The sequence below is a fragment of the Setaria viridis genome, chromosome 3 (genome assembly GCF_005286985.2).
Source record: "Setaria viridis chromosome 3, Setaria_viridis_v4.0, whole genome shotgun sequence".
Taxonomy (NCBI): Eukaryota; Viridiplantae; Streptophyta; class Magnoliopsida; order Poales; family Poaceae; genus Setaria; species Setaria viridis.
In genome coordinates, this window is record NC_048265.2 from 31,282,944 (window position 1) to 31,297,149 (window position 14,206).

The following is a 14,206-nucleotide window of genomic DNA, read 5'->3' on the forward strand; positions in this document are numbered from 1 at the left end:
CACCCATTTTGAGGAGGAGATAGTGGATATGGAGCATGATACGGAGATGTTGGCTGACCAGTTCTATGATGTGAACATGGAGCTGGCGAATGCCAATGAGCACCTGCAAGAGCACCACGATGAGGTTAATGCCATTCACGCTTTAGAGATGTAGCAGGATGAGCCGTTGGCCCAGGAGGAGGAGCCTGAGGAGATCGAGGGCTTTTCGAGTATGGACTTTGACGAGGCCGCTCCGCAGGCAACCTCGAGTTGGCGATGCTCACTCTCCTGTACTCAGCTTTGCCTCCGTAGGCAACCTCGACGACTTTTAGATGTGTTGGCTTGTTGTTGAGCAGTTTTCTTTTGTTGCAGTCCTCGGCGACCTATATTTTGGCCAGTGATGTAATAGTTTAGCTTGAGTTGAGTATTTGGGTGTTGAAAAACTGATTCTATGTAGGGTTTACCGATGCTACCAATTAGTGTAATGTGTGGAAGTTTATGGCAGAAATGTAGTGGCTGTTTCTCCTCAGTTTTACCCCTGTCTCCACTTGTTTTTTATCCAATGTTTGAATACCAAAGTTGTGCGAAAACTTTTGTTCTAACTACTCGTAAATTTTCAGCTCCTTCAGATCTGTAAAATGCCCATTAGAGCCAAAACCCCTCTGCTCAGCTTGCTGAAAAATCAGCCCGGACAGCAACTTGCTAGGACAACTAAACGACCTCTTTTCCTTCCTTTTCGGTCAACAAGCATAAAATGAAAGTAGTTGTGTACGATGTGTTCTAACCCTCGAATAAGGAAGAGAACCTTGTACACTTCGAAGAAAAGATATGCACCAACTCAATAAAAGTTTTGATTGTTGCTTTTGCACCATCGGCAAGACTAGCGTTTAACATTTCAGCACATAATGTTTCCTTATGGTTAGACAAGCTTTGGGATTATGTGACTAATGGAAAGGTGAATCTTGTATATGGCGCACCGCACACGCTCTCGCTCTGTTCCCAGTAGCAGCGAGGTGCCTCCACCGCCTCCAACCACCCTAGAGGTGATCTTGGCTGCTCAAACTGAGCTGCTGAGGCACATCGCCCAGGGGCAGCAGCAGCAGCCCCAAGGAGGAAGAGCTCATCAGCAACCTCATGTTGCTTGCTATGAGGACTTTCTGGGGACACAGCCTCCTCTGTTCCACAAGATGGAGGATCCGGTTGACGCCGACGCCTGGATTCGCGCCATCGAGTCCAAGTTCTCCCTTCTCACTGCCCATTGCCCGGATGAGAACAAGGTTCGGTTCGCCGCGTAGCAGTTGCGTGGTTCTGCCCTCCTATGGTGGGATCATTACCACACCATGCAGCCGGCTGACCACATCATCAGCTGGGAGGAGTTCAAGACGGCGTTCAGGGGCCATCATATCCCTGAGGGTCTCCTGGAGTGCAAGCTCAATGAGTTCCTGGCTCTCATCCAGGGAGGCCATGATGTCCTGCACTATGCGCAGGTTTTCAATGACCTGTGTCACTATGCAGGCTAACATGCGGACTCTGTTGAGAAGAAGAGGGACCGCTTTCACAGAGGCTTGAGTTTGGAGCTCAAGGAAAGGCTGAATCACATAAAGGTGGATTCCTACAATGAACTGGTGAACCTACCAATTTCCCAGGAGGATTGCATGAAGGCCCTCAAGACCGGCATGAAGCGGAAGGTCCCAATGCTGGCACCCAGCCCACCTGCCCAGAAATACAGAATGGTTCCCCCACAAGCATCTCGCAGGCCCGCACGGCCTGGGAGATGGGTTGCTCGACCTCCACCGCAGGCAGCACCTCGTTTCCCTGGATTCTAGCCACAAGTGCCCCGGCCTGCTCTTCCAATGCCGTCACGCCCAGTTACTGGAAACTGCTGTTTCACCTGCGGAAATCTAGGACACTTTGCCAAGGACTGCCCCCGCAACAAGAATCAGCGACCCGGTTAGAGCAATGCACTGGGCAACAAGGGGAAGAAGCCGAGGGTTCAGGTCCGACAAGGCAGGCTGAACTTCACCACCCTTGCCGAACTTCCGGAAGGCACACCGGTGATGACGGGTACCTTTTCTATCTATACCAACCCGTCCTTATTCTGTTTGATTCGGGAGCATCCCATAGTTTCATTGGGTCCAAAACCTGTGCTAAGTGTGGCCTAGGGTTCTGTCACACGAAAGGGGCATATATAATCTCTATCCCTGGTGGGAAGGTATCCTCATACCAGTTGACCCGCCAAGTACCTATCAACATAGGGAATACCCTTCTTAAGGAAGACCTGCTTATCCTTAGGTTGGAGGGGATAGATATTATTTTGGGCATGAATTGGATGACCCGACACCGAGTGACCCTAGATATCCCTGCCAGAGCAGTTCATATAAATTCACCCAAGTATGGTAGCTCAACTATACACCTAACCCACCGCGAGTACGAAACTTCTTGTGCCTATCTCGTGACTGAAGCCAGTTTGGAGGACATTCCAGTGGTGTGTGAGTATCTCGATGTGTTTCTAGAGGATTTTCCGGGTATGCCGCTTGATAGAGATATCGAGTTTGCTATTGAGTTGCAACCAAGTACTGCCCCAATTTCAAAGAGACCATACCGGATGCCACCAGCCGAGCTGGTAGAAATGAAGAATCAGTTGCATGATTTGTTGGAAAAAGGTTTTATTCGTCCAAGTACATCACCTTGGGGTTGCCCCGCCTTGTTTGTGAAAAAGAAGGACGAGAGTCTGCGCATGTGTGTGGACTACCGACCTCTCAATGCGGTGACGATAAAGAACAAGTACCCATTACCCTGCATCAATGTTCTGTTCGATCAGTTAGCTGGAGCTAGAGTGTTTTCCAAAATTGATCTTCGTTCTAGCTACCATCAAATCAAGATCCGCCCGTGCGATATTCCTAAGACTGCCTTCTCTACACGGTATGGACTCTATGAGTACTTAGTCATGTCTTTTGGGCTTACTAATGCGCCGGCTTATTTCATGTACCTCATGAATTCGGTGTTTATGCCCGAACTTGACAAATTCGTCATGGTATTCATCGACGATATCTTGGTGTACTCGAAGAATGAGGAAGAACATGCCGAGCACCTTCATACTGTACTCCAACGCTTGAGAGATCTCCAACTCTATACCAAATTCTCCAAGTGTGACTTCTGGCTGGATAGTGTTAAATTCTTAGGGCACACCATATCCAGAGACGGCATAGCAGTAGACCCAAGCAAAGTTAAGGAAGTAATGGATTGGAAGCTGCCCTCTTCAGTTCATCAGATTTGAAGTTTTCTCAGTTTAGCAGGTTACTACCGTCGTTTCATTCCTGACTTCTCAAAAATAGCTAAGCCAATGACGGAAATGCTAAATAAAGGAGTTAAGTTTGTGTGGAGTGACAAATGTGAAGAAGCTTTCCACACCCTGAGACAATTGCTGACCTCTGCGTCGATTTTAGCTCAGCCAAATACCACTAGGCCATTTGACGTATATTGCGATGCCTCTGGCACTGGACTTGGATGTGTTCTTATGCAAGACAGCCGAGTCATTGCCTATGCCTCGCAAGTGCTACGGCCACATGAGCTGAATTATCCTACCCATGATCTTGAGTTAGCAGTAGTCGTTCATGCTCTGAAAATATGGAGACATTATCTTATGGGGACTCGATGCAATATCTATACAGATCACAAGAGTCTTAAGTATATCTTCACTCAAGCAGACCTCAACATGCATTAGAGAAGATGGTTAGAATTAATCAAAGATTATGACCTAAAAGTGCATTATCACCTAGGAAAAGCCAACGTAGTTGAAGATGCTCTCAGCCGCAAGATCCATTGTAACTGCTTGTCGACGATTAATTATGTCGAGACCTTATGTCATGAAATGGCTAAACTTAAATTCGAAATTGTTCCCCACGGCACCTTAAGTCATATTTCTCTGGAGCCTACCCTGCATGACCGAATAGTTTTAGCACAATTGGAGGATGAAGAGATAAACCTTATCAAGGAGAAACTCGCATAGGAAGATGAAGGATATAAGCATTTCCAACAGGATTGGAAGGGAGTTGTACATTATGAAGCTCGACTGGTTGTTCCAAATGATCCTGATCTTAAGAAACAAATTCTGGATGAAGCACACCTTTCCAAGTTTTTGATTCACCCTGGTAGTACCAAGATGTACCATGATCTCCGACAGAATTTCTGGTGGAGTGGGGTGAAACCCGACATTGCATGATATGTTTCAGAGTGTGATACATGTCAACGACTCAAAGCAAGCCACTTGAAGGTAGCTGGCCCCTTGCAGCCGCTCCCTATTCCCTCGTGGAAGTGGGAGGACATAAGCATGGACTTTATAGTCAGACTAACCAATACCTCTCGCAAGCATGATTCCATATGGGTTATAGTAGACCGACTTACCAAAACAGCGCATTTCCTTCCAATACACACCACCCACACCATACAGAAATATGCAGAACTATACCTTGATCGGATTGTTTCCTTGCATGGGTACCCAGAACGATCATCTCTGATCGAGGTAGTCAGTTTGTAGCACGCTTTTGGGAGCAATTGCAGTTTTCACTTGGCACTAAACTGATTCGTAGTTCCACATATCACCCTCAAACCGATGGACAAACTAAAAGAGTTAACTAGATATTGGAAGATATGCTACGCGCCTGTGCCATTCATTATGACAAGAATTGGGATAAATGTTTGCCATTAGCGGAATTCTCATACAACAATAGTTACCAAGCCAGCCTGAAAATGGCACCTTTTGAAGCCTTGTATAGAGGTAGATGCCGAACCCTGCTAAGCTAGTCGCAACCCGGAGAGCGAACAGTGTATGGACCTGACCTGGTCATGGAGGCCGAAGAAAAAGTGAGATTTATCCGAGAAAATCTCAAGGCCGCCCAGTCTCGACAAAAGAGCTATTCGGATCAGAGAAGAAGATCTATTCGATTTGAGGTTGGGGATTTTGTATACTCGCGGGTCTCACGGACAAAAGGTGTACAACGTTTTGGAGTAAAAGAAAAGTTGGCTCCACACTATAGTGGTCCATATGAGATTGTAGAAATTTGTGGCCCCGTAGCGTATCGAGTTAAACTCCCAGAGAAGATTGCTGCGATACACGATGTTTTCCATGTCTCGCAACTCAAGAAGTGTATTCGGGTTCCAACCAAAATCATTGCCTCGGAAGAATTGAAGATCGAACCCGATTTATCATACAAGGAATATCCTGTCAAGATCCTCGATCGGAAAGAATGACATACTCGTAGGCAAATGGTAAAAATGTACAAAATTCAGTGGAGTAACCATATGGAAGACGAAGCAACATGGGAAACAGAAGAGTATCTCAACACTAACTTCCACGGTTTTCTTTTCGACCAGGGAGGTACGTTACACCGGCCACACTAGTACCTTTCTGCACTTGAATCTCGGGGCAAGATTCCTTTAAGGGGGGTAGGCTGTAACAACTCTACCTAAATTAAGTGCTTTTAAATCCAAACCAGTGGTTAGTCACTAAGCAAAGAGGTGAAATGTCCATTTTGACCCTAAGAAGCTCTTTTTGGAGTTTAAAATAAAAATTGAGATTTTATATGCAAACTTAAATATTTTCCCAAATAAGAGTTGTAAAACTTTTAATTTCAAACAACTTTTTTTAAAGGCACTTTGTCTAATTCGGAGTGGGGGGAAGTCAAAAATAGGAATCAAAACCGGAGTATTAAAGAACCCTATAAACCACAAGTCTTGGAATTCAAGTTTTTCTCCAACTTTGCAATCTGTTATCTCACGAATTCATATCTAACCTCAAGCTCACCATTGGCACCACCCTTTGCCACCTCCCGCAACTACGCCTCTGCTTTTTCCACTACGCCGCCACTAGGCTCCCAAGGAGCTCACACCTCCGCACTGCCCCGCACTCCGACGACTTCTCCGCCCGCTTCGCCACCCCTCCGCGCACGTCTCCGAGCAGCCCGTGGCCTCCCCGATGCCGCCGGTGTCTCGGAACGCTGCCTGCACCGCCGCCCGCCCAGCTCTGTTGCCGCGTTCTGACCCTCGCCGGCCCTCTCTGCCGCCCCAACCCCGCCAAGTCGAGCTCAGGTGAGCCCTTGAGCCTCTCTGCCAACTTGTTGCCCCATCCTCGCCGGCGAACCGCCGGGGGTTTCATCGCCGCCGTCGCGCGCACCCCGGGGACAACATTGCGTCTTCCCCATTCTTTTCGGGGTCCTGGGCGCAAAAACTCAGGGACCCCTGCGTGTTTAACCCTTAGACTCAGGGGGTAGAATGCAAGTTTGCCTCAGCTTTTAGTTTAATAATAGGTAGAAAAAGAGTTAAACTTTGTAAATGCCCAGTAAATAGTAGAAAAATAAAAAAAAAATGCCAAACCACTTTTGTTGGAATCCCTGCTCTATCTAGTTCCTAAGAAAAATAAGTTTGCTCATGTTACTATTGTAAATAATATCCTATGCTTTTAATTATGGTTTAGGCCTTTTAAATCATCATAAATAGAAGAAAAGTGAGAAAAATGTAAACCCAACTCTGTGCTGCTTGTTGCTATGTGTAGAAGCTCAGAAAAATAATTAGGGCTCTGATCTAGAACTTAAAGTCACTGATTTAACTTTATTTTGGGAATCTAAGATTAAATCTTCCTTTTTGCATAAGTTTTGATCCAGAGCTCAGAAAAATATGAAATCAGTTGGGTTGAGTTTGTTTTGCTATATAGTATGTAGGAAAAATATGAGTTGTAGTGCAAATTAGAAACAAAAACACCTTCCTTGTTAAGCATGTTTAATTAGAAGGAAAATAGGAAAAATAGCTATCCTTCTCAAAAAATCATGAAAATTTCACCAAAGCTCCTGTATCAGACCCTTAATATACTTGTAAAATTTCATCCTCAGTTTCACTGTAATTTTGGAGATAGAAAAAGTTAAGCTCATGCTATCTTTAATAATGAAATGCATGTAATTCCTTTTTGAGTCATCCAATGGCTTCCAAAATTTTACAATAATGTATTGATGGCTTAAGTGAGGTGCTGTAATTTTCTCAGTACCTTTAGCTACTGTTTGGTTATGAAATATTTTTGGTTAAATTAATCGACCTTATGATTGTGCATTTATGTTTGTAGGAGTTGATTGAAACCATAGATGCATGAATTTAGTACCTTGGTCTGAATACTAGTTGTTAAGGTTGAGTAGTTGCAATGCTTAATAGGTTCCGGTAAAAGTCGAGTGATTTACTGTCACTCGCGAGTTATAGGAGTTGAATGTTTTATTTTTGATGCAACTATAAGGACGATGGACGGGGTCAGGCTTATGTTCGATACTTGGTGGATTGCACCATCTGTCTAAATGAACCGATCTAAGGTCGAAACGTGTCGGCGTTCGTGATCAAGTGTTTGAAAGTATTAATCTCATACCTAGTATGGGATGGGGAAGCCTAGTACCTGATTGAACTGGGGCGTGGCATACCCTTCGGCTGTCCTTGGAACGTCGTTCCCATGGTGCATCTTGTGGGTGCAAGTGCGGTCATAGTACGGCCGAGGCCGAGATTATGGAGCATTGCATGCCAAAGGCAGTTGCCTCTGACACGTGCCTAAGGGATCGATGGGGATGGCTGACAAATGAAGCGACCCTTCGTGGTACGCGGATGTCATGAGATTAGGTTCGCCATGCATGGTTAATAAATTCGAATCGATTCGTCTGCCTCTCACAGTTTGAGACTAGTTGATCGCTATTCTGCATTGAGTAAGGATGGAACATGATGATGATATTAATTTGATTCTTGTTCTTTAATTGCTTGGAAACAATGCTTGCGTAGTATAAGTTGCTAATCTAGACTAGATAAAGCAGATAGAACTTGAGCTAAAATATTGAAAGTAAGGACCTACTTTAGACGCTTTTGGCAAAGCAAACCCAGAGCCAGAAAGGCTTGCATGTCTAAGTCTTGGTAAAAATAGTTTACCTGACGGGTCAGTCTTGATGAGTATTAGTTGCTCAGCCTTGTAGTGGCTTAACTTTTCAGGTGATGTTAATAGTTTGGCTGCTGGCACCACTTCGCCTACCCAGTTCCCTCCGGGTAGGACAGTCGAGTGGGATGGCAGGGATTTTTGATGTCATGATCGGCTTCGTCAAGATATCGTGTATCGACGCTTAGCTTCCGTTTGTTTTATTCGACTGTTCGAACCTTGCAAACCTGTTTGAATTTCAGAAACTCTGATGTAATAAATTGTGGAACTAAGTTAATATGATGGGAATGTTGTAATCTCTGTGCTACTCACCTTCGTGTGAGCGATGCTTCTCGATCCTGTGTAAGTGGTTCATCGGATGAAATCCGACGGTCGACCAGGTTGACTTGCTTAAAGTGCATCATCATGTGTCAGGCGACTTAAATGCATTTTAGTCAGGTTAATTTGGGCGGTTCCGCCACACCTACGCATCGCCGCCGCCCCCGTCATCCATCTCGCCGCCCCCATCGCGTCGTTGCCGCCACCCCTGCCATCCCGCTGCCTCCTTCCCAATCCCCATCCTCACTGCCCTCCGTCTCCTCCATCCGGCCATCCACTCCCGCACCGTCCGCTGCTGCCACCGTGGCTGACCAAAGGCGGAAGCGGGCCACCGCCACCAAGACCGCCTCCCTGAAGAACCAGATCCGCTCCACGGAGCGCTTCCTCCACAAGGTATTTGCCATTGCCGAGCCCCGGGGTCTCCTCGGTCGAGGTTGGGACCCTCTCACTGCTCTTTTTTCAGCCCCATGATGGGGTTTAGCTATTGCATGTGGAGCAGTGGGTGTTTGGCTGGGAGCCTCTCAGTTTTCTAGTTAATTGATTGAAACATTTCGCCAATCGTAGGTTGGACTTTAACTAAACATGGTAATTTGGATGCGATGATGAATTGCTCGGTTACTAGTTATTTTTCATTGATTGCTTCGGAGGCATATTGATGGTTCAACTGAGGCCTCCGTTCGTAGCATTCGGCTCAGTAGACTAGTTCATGTTGTAGCTGGATTACTGCTCGTTCCGGTAGCTTATAAATGTGAAACGTTAAGTATGCTGCTCAAACTGATTGGTCAGAAATGTTATGAAAGGTCTGTGTTTGTCCCTGTCAGAGAAGTGAGGAAGCATAATTGAACTTGATTTAGAAGAGTGTAGTCATGAATATGCAGCTCATGCCTCTTCCTGTGCATCTACTACATATAGTTAATTGTAGACAAACAAAATTTTCACTTCTATTGGAAACAAGTAGGAATAAACTGACAATTGATTTTATAATTCACCTCTATCAAAGGAGGTACAAGCTTAGTCTTGCCTGCACTGTTCTAAATCAAGTCCATTTTCTTTGAGCTATATTTAAGGAGGTTGCTTGTCCATTTCTGTTTTCATGGATCAAGATTCTTTTCTATTCTCCCAATTATGGCAATGAACCATAGCCCCCTTTTTGTCTAGCTGTGGTGATACGTTAATGCTATATGTTTAATTTTCTGGATCTTCAAGATGACATTAGGATTGCTCAAGAGAAGAAACTTGAAGAACTGAAGAGGCAGCAAGAGCTTCAGAATCAACAGGCTGTTCAACGGACAGTACAGCTAGAGCTTCAGATTGAAGAGCTATGGTGAGGGGTAAACTTGTCTCTACTAACTGAAGGGAAGACCCAATGTGACGAAATGCTAGAAAACTTAACTGTGCAAACTTTAGATGGTATTTTACTGAGGCAAAGTCTTCTTTGTCATGTAATATCTCTACACTTGAAATCAGAGAGTTCTCATTGAAATTTTAATAGCAGTAATGGGAACGGTCTTATACCTGCTGACCTGGCATACTGCCTTAGGTGACCTGACATCTATGCCAGACTACTGGAGGTGTTGTGTTGTTACAAAAATTAGAAGTTAATTATTTGTTGACATCACATCTTTTAAGTTTTCATGTTATATCAAGACTATTTTGGCATGTAAATAGACTAGCAGTTATTAGAGCCAGAGCATTGTATTCAAAATGTACATATTACCTTTGAACTATTAAATAAAATAGGAGCCATAAATTTGACATTAGAATTTATACACATGGAAAATTGTAAATCTGAGACGTGTACATAATGTTTCTTGAATTTTGTGTTTTCATGCAGAGGAGGCGGATGGAGCTGCTCAAAGAGCAGAAATAGAGAATGTCGAATGAAATACATGGAGCAGTTCTGCAAGCATAAGCTGTGGGGTATGTTATCTGTCTAGGTTGCACACTAGATGCCTGACGAAATTCTTTGATCTCGCTCTTACTCGCGGCATGATTTTTTATATTATGATTACATGGGACCAAATCATTGGTACTGTTGGCACCGATAGCAGCTTTTTTGTGCATGATGTGGCTGCGCCAGTGGCTACTACTACTTGCAAGTCATTACTCAGTTGTAGATGCTACTTTGTTGTGAGCAGCAGTAGTAGCAATAGTAGGTTCATGTTGGGTCCGGCAAAACTCATTTCTGCTTGGCAAAACTCATATCTGCTAGCCTCACCTTCTAAAAGATAATTTCAATGCGCAACTGGTTATCAATTAAGAGATTTTCTGTAAGCACCTCTTAAGTCTAAAGCTGATAGCATCTTGGAGAATTTTCTACAACCGATTGACAGTTATAAGGAGCAACAGTAGCAACAGCCAACAGTTGTTCTATTCTAAGTTTCTAACTTCTAAACTAGGTTATGGGAATACTCATATTTGTGTGTAGATCTTAGACCTAATGCTTGTATCTTTTATTTCTGAAACTAAATAGCATCTTGAGGATTGTGTCTATTTTACCATTGTTGTCCTTGGAGCAATATATCTTTTTGCAGCGTCACAAAATAGTTTGATCACAACATGTTGCCAATAAAATTACAGCTTCATGGCAGGTCGATTAGGTTGCTACATGAAGCATGGCAAGAAAAATGACAGCATATGGTGCTGTAATCGCTCTGTGTATTGAATGGAATTACCGGCAAGCGTGTATTATTCATCTTGTGAGAACCAGAAGCTTTTCATTACCTTCTAGATGCCACCTTGTTAATATTCAGATTGAAGTCAATATCTTTGCTCCATATGCTTCTTTTTTCCAACGAAAAAATGGCCTGTACAATTTTAAATTAGCCTGATTTTTCCCATATGCTTGGTTCTAATAGCTGTGCCCATTGACTTATGATAGCTGTGCAGGAAGGCTCTTCCAATTTGATTAATTCATGATGTGTTTGCAATGTAGGAAGGAAGATGGATAGCTAGATGAACTGTGCTGCTTCAGTTATGCTTCTCTAAAAATTCAACATGGTGTGTTTGTGCAGCTTGTCAAATATTGGTCTATGGCTGATTGCTGATTGCCATGGTCGCACCAATGCTTTGCTGCTGCTGTCCAGGTCCAGATAGCAACATACTTCCAGCCTCTGGTCAGTTGTTTGACGCATTGAGAATCATGATATTTCCATGTCCAAGATGCCAAAGTAGAAATTGTAGAAATTGAATTTTTTATAAAATCTATTTCTAAACATTTTTGTCTTCTAATGGTTCCTGGATTTGTTAATTGGCCAAAGGATACGACCACTTTTTGCAGTGTTTCAGGTTAGAAAGGGATTGCTCAAGGATGATATGCCTCATCAGAAGTTTGCACTTTACCACCGTTGGCTCCATGTTGTGAGCGTCAGTTAAAACATGCTGCAGATGTACAAATGTACAATGTTCAGGTTGACCCAGAATCCAGTTTAGTCATAGCTGAATGAAATTTGAGCCTACAATTGCTACGATACTATATTTCCTTTTTTAGTTCATAAAGAAATAGCACTTTGATATCATAATGAGGCTAGCAAGCTTGCTTTCGTTAACTCTTCTGATTGTTTTGCCCGTATGCACGTCCTAGTTAAAATGTAAAAAGCTTTTGGATAGAGGAACGTTTGTTTTCCTAGTATATTCTTTATTTTTTTTCTTCTATAAATTCATAAGAGCAATAGGGCTTGAGGCTTAATGTCTTTGAGTAATAGCTTTAGTATTGATGTTTTGCATGACATGTAACACAAATTCTGATGTAGGCTAGCGGTTAGATGGCTTCCTTTATACCGTTGCAGCCGTGGTTTGATTCGTGTTAGCCTCATATTGGCCAGCCATTTTGTTTCTATTTTTGGTTAGTACATGAAATATCCAAAGCAGCCCGGTTCTCAGTCCACCAATCTGTGGCAGCCTAACAAGTCGGCCAGACATGCGCAAGGTCCAAACTCGACCACTAGCGTGCTGGTCTAAGATCATAACAAAGAGAGTATAGTATATGACATGTGGGACCCACTTGTGAGTGATCGACCATAATAGATGGACCCACGTTGCTAGAGGCCACAATACCATTTACAAAAAATCTGAGAAAAAATCAGAATGAAAAGTTTTGTGATGTTTCTGACTGTGGCAAAAAGATCATCTATTCGCAACCATGTTTCTGATGGTGGTGAGAGCATCAATGTTTTGCAACCAATATTGTATTTCGTGGCAATGACCCTTACATATTGCCACGGAAAAAATCATTATAACAACACAAAGCACATGTGGTAACAGTATTAGCTATTTGCCACCAATTTTCAAATGGTTGCGACAACATCAATCTTTTGCAACGGAATTACACAATGGTGGTAATAACACCTATCTATCGCATCTAAATTTCAATTGTTGCAATGGGCTCTATGGCAATAGGCCAAAAATCTAGTAGTTGAAGTAGCGTGGTCGTGAGGTGCTCGAGTCCAAACTCTTGAGATCCTAGTTCGATTCCCTCATTGCGCATCTTTTAATTTTTCCATTAAGTAAAACTCGCAACCATTTTTCAACTCGTGGCGACAACACCTATCTATTGCAACAAATTTCTTGTTGTTGCCATAGGCTATGTGGCAACGTAACAAATTCAATGCAATATTACTTCCTACTTGCAACATTACGTATTTCGTGGCAATAAACCTTACATATTGCAACGCAAAAAAAACACTTTATAACAACGCAAAAAAACCGTGGCAATTTGTTCAGCAACTCACAACCATTTTCAACTCGTTGCAACAATACCGACCTATTGCAACAGATTTTCTGTTGTTGCCTTGGGCTATGTGGCAACGTGACAAGTTTGTTGCAAAAATATCAAAGCCTTGCAATATTGCGTATTTCGTGTCAATAACCCATCGATATTGCAATGAAAACAATTAATTATTGCAACGAAAAACACAAGTGGCAATATCGCCTACCTATTGCAACGAATTTTCAAATGGTGGCAATAACGCCAACCGGTTGCAACAAAAACTCAAAATCATTGCAATAACCCCTACCTGTTGCAATGAAATTTGAGTTGATGGGATGATGGCCGTGGCAATAGCCCTAAAATCTAGTAGTGATAGGCTTCTACGTAGTGGTGTAGTTGCTTCTTGAAACACATATGGATGGCATGTTGATAGGTCGCACCTGCGTTTTTTAGCCCGAAAGACATTGTTTTGTAAAAAAATACTCCAAATGGGGTGATGAAACCTGTTTTGGCTTGATCTTCTTCTTTTAGGGCTATTTGATGATAGCCTGAGTAGCAGTTGAGAAAGCAGTGCAAAGCACACCCAGCTATGGAGTCAACTACTTGGTCGATCCTGGGTAAACCAAAGGGGTCCTTTGGGCCATGCTTGTTGAGGTCTGTGTAGTCAACGCACATCCTCCACTCATTGTTCTTCTTGCGAATGAGTACAGGGTTGGCTAGCCAATCAGGATGGAAAACCTCCTTGATAAACCCTGCTGTGAGTAGTTTGGCTAGCTCTTTTTTGATTGCATCTCTTCTATCTTGGGCGAACCTTGGAAGTCGTTGTCTTTTTGGGGTAGCTTTGGGGTTGACGTTTAATGAATGCTCGATCAGATCCTTGGGCACACCAGACATGTAAGCTGGCTTCCAAGCAAAGATGTCCTGGTTAGTCCGAAGGAAACTGACGGGCACGCTTTCCTATTTGGGGTCTAGCCCTGTTCCAATCAGGGCTGTCCTGGATGAGTCACCAGTCTGGAGATCGATAGGTTTGAAGTCTTTCTCGCTTGCTGGTTTCACCTTAGTTGATCCCGACTTGTTTTCTGGGATCTCGAGTTCTATGGGGTTGAGTTTCTTTGATGCTGTGAAGACTTGTCGCATGGGATTGGGTGCTTGAGAAGTCACTGCGATTTCGACAGCTTCCATGTTGCACTCATATGATCGCCTTAAGTCTCCACGTAGTTTCAACTTGCCCTTAGGTCTTGGCATATTGA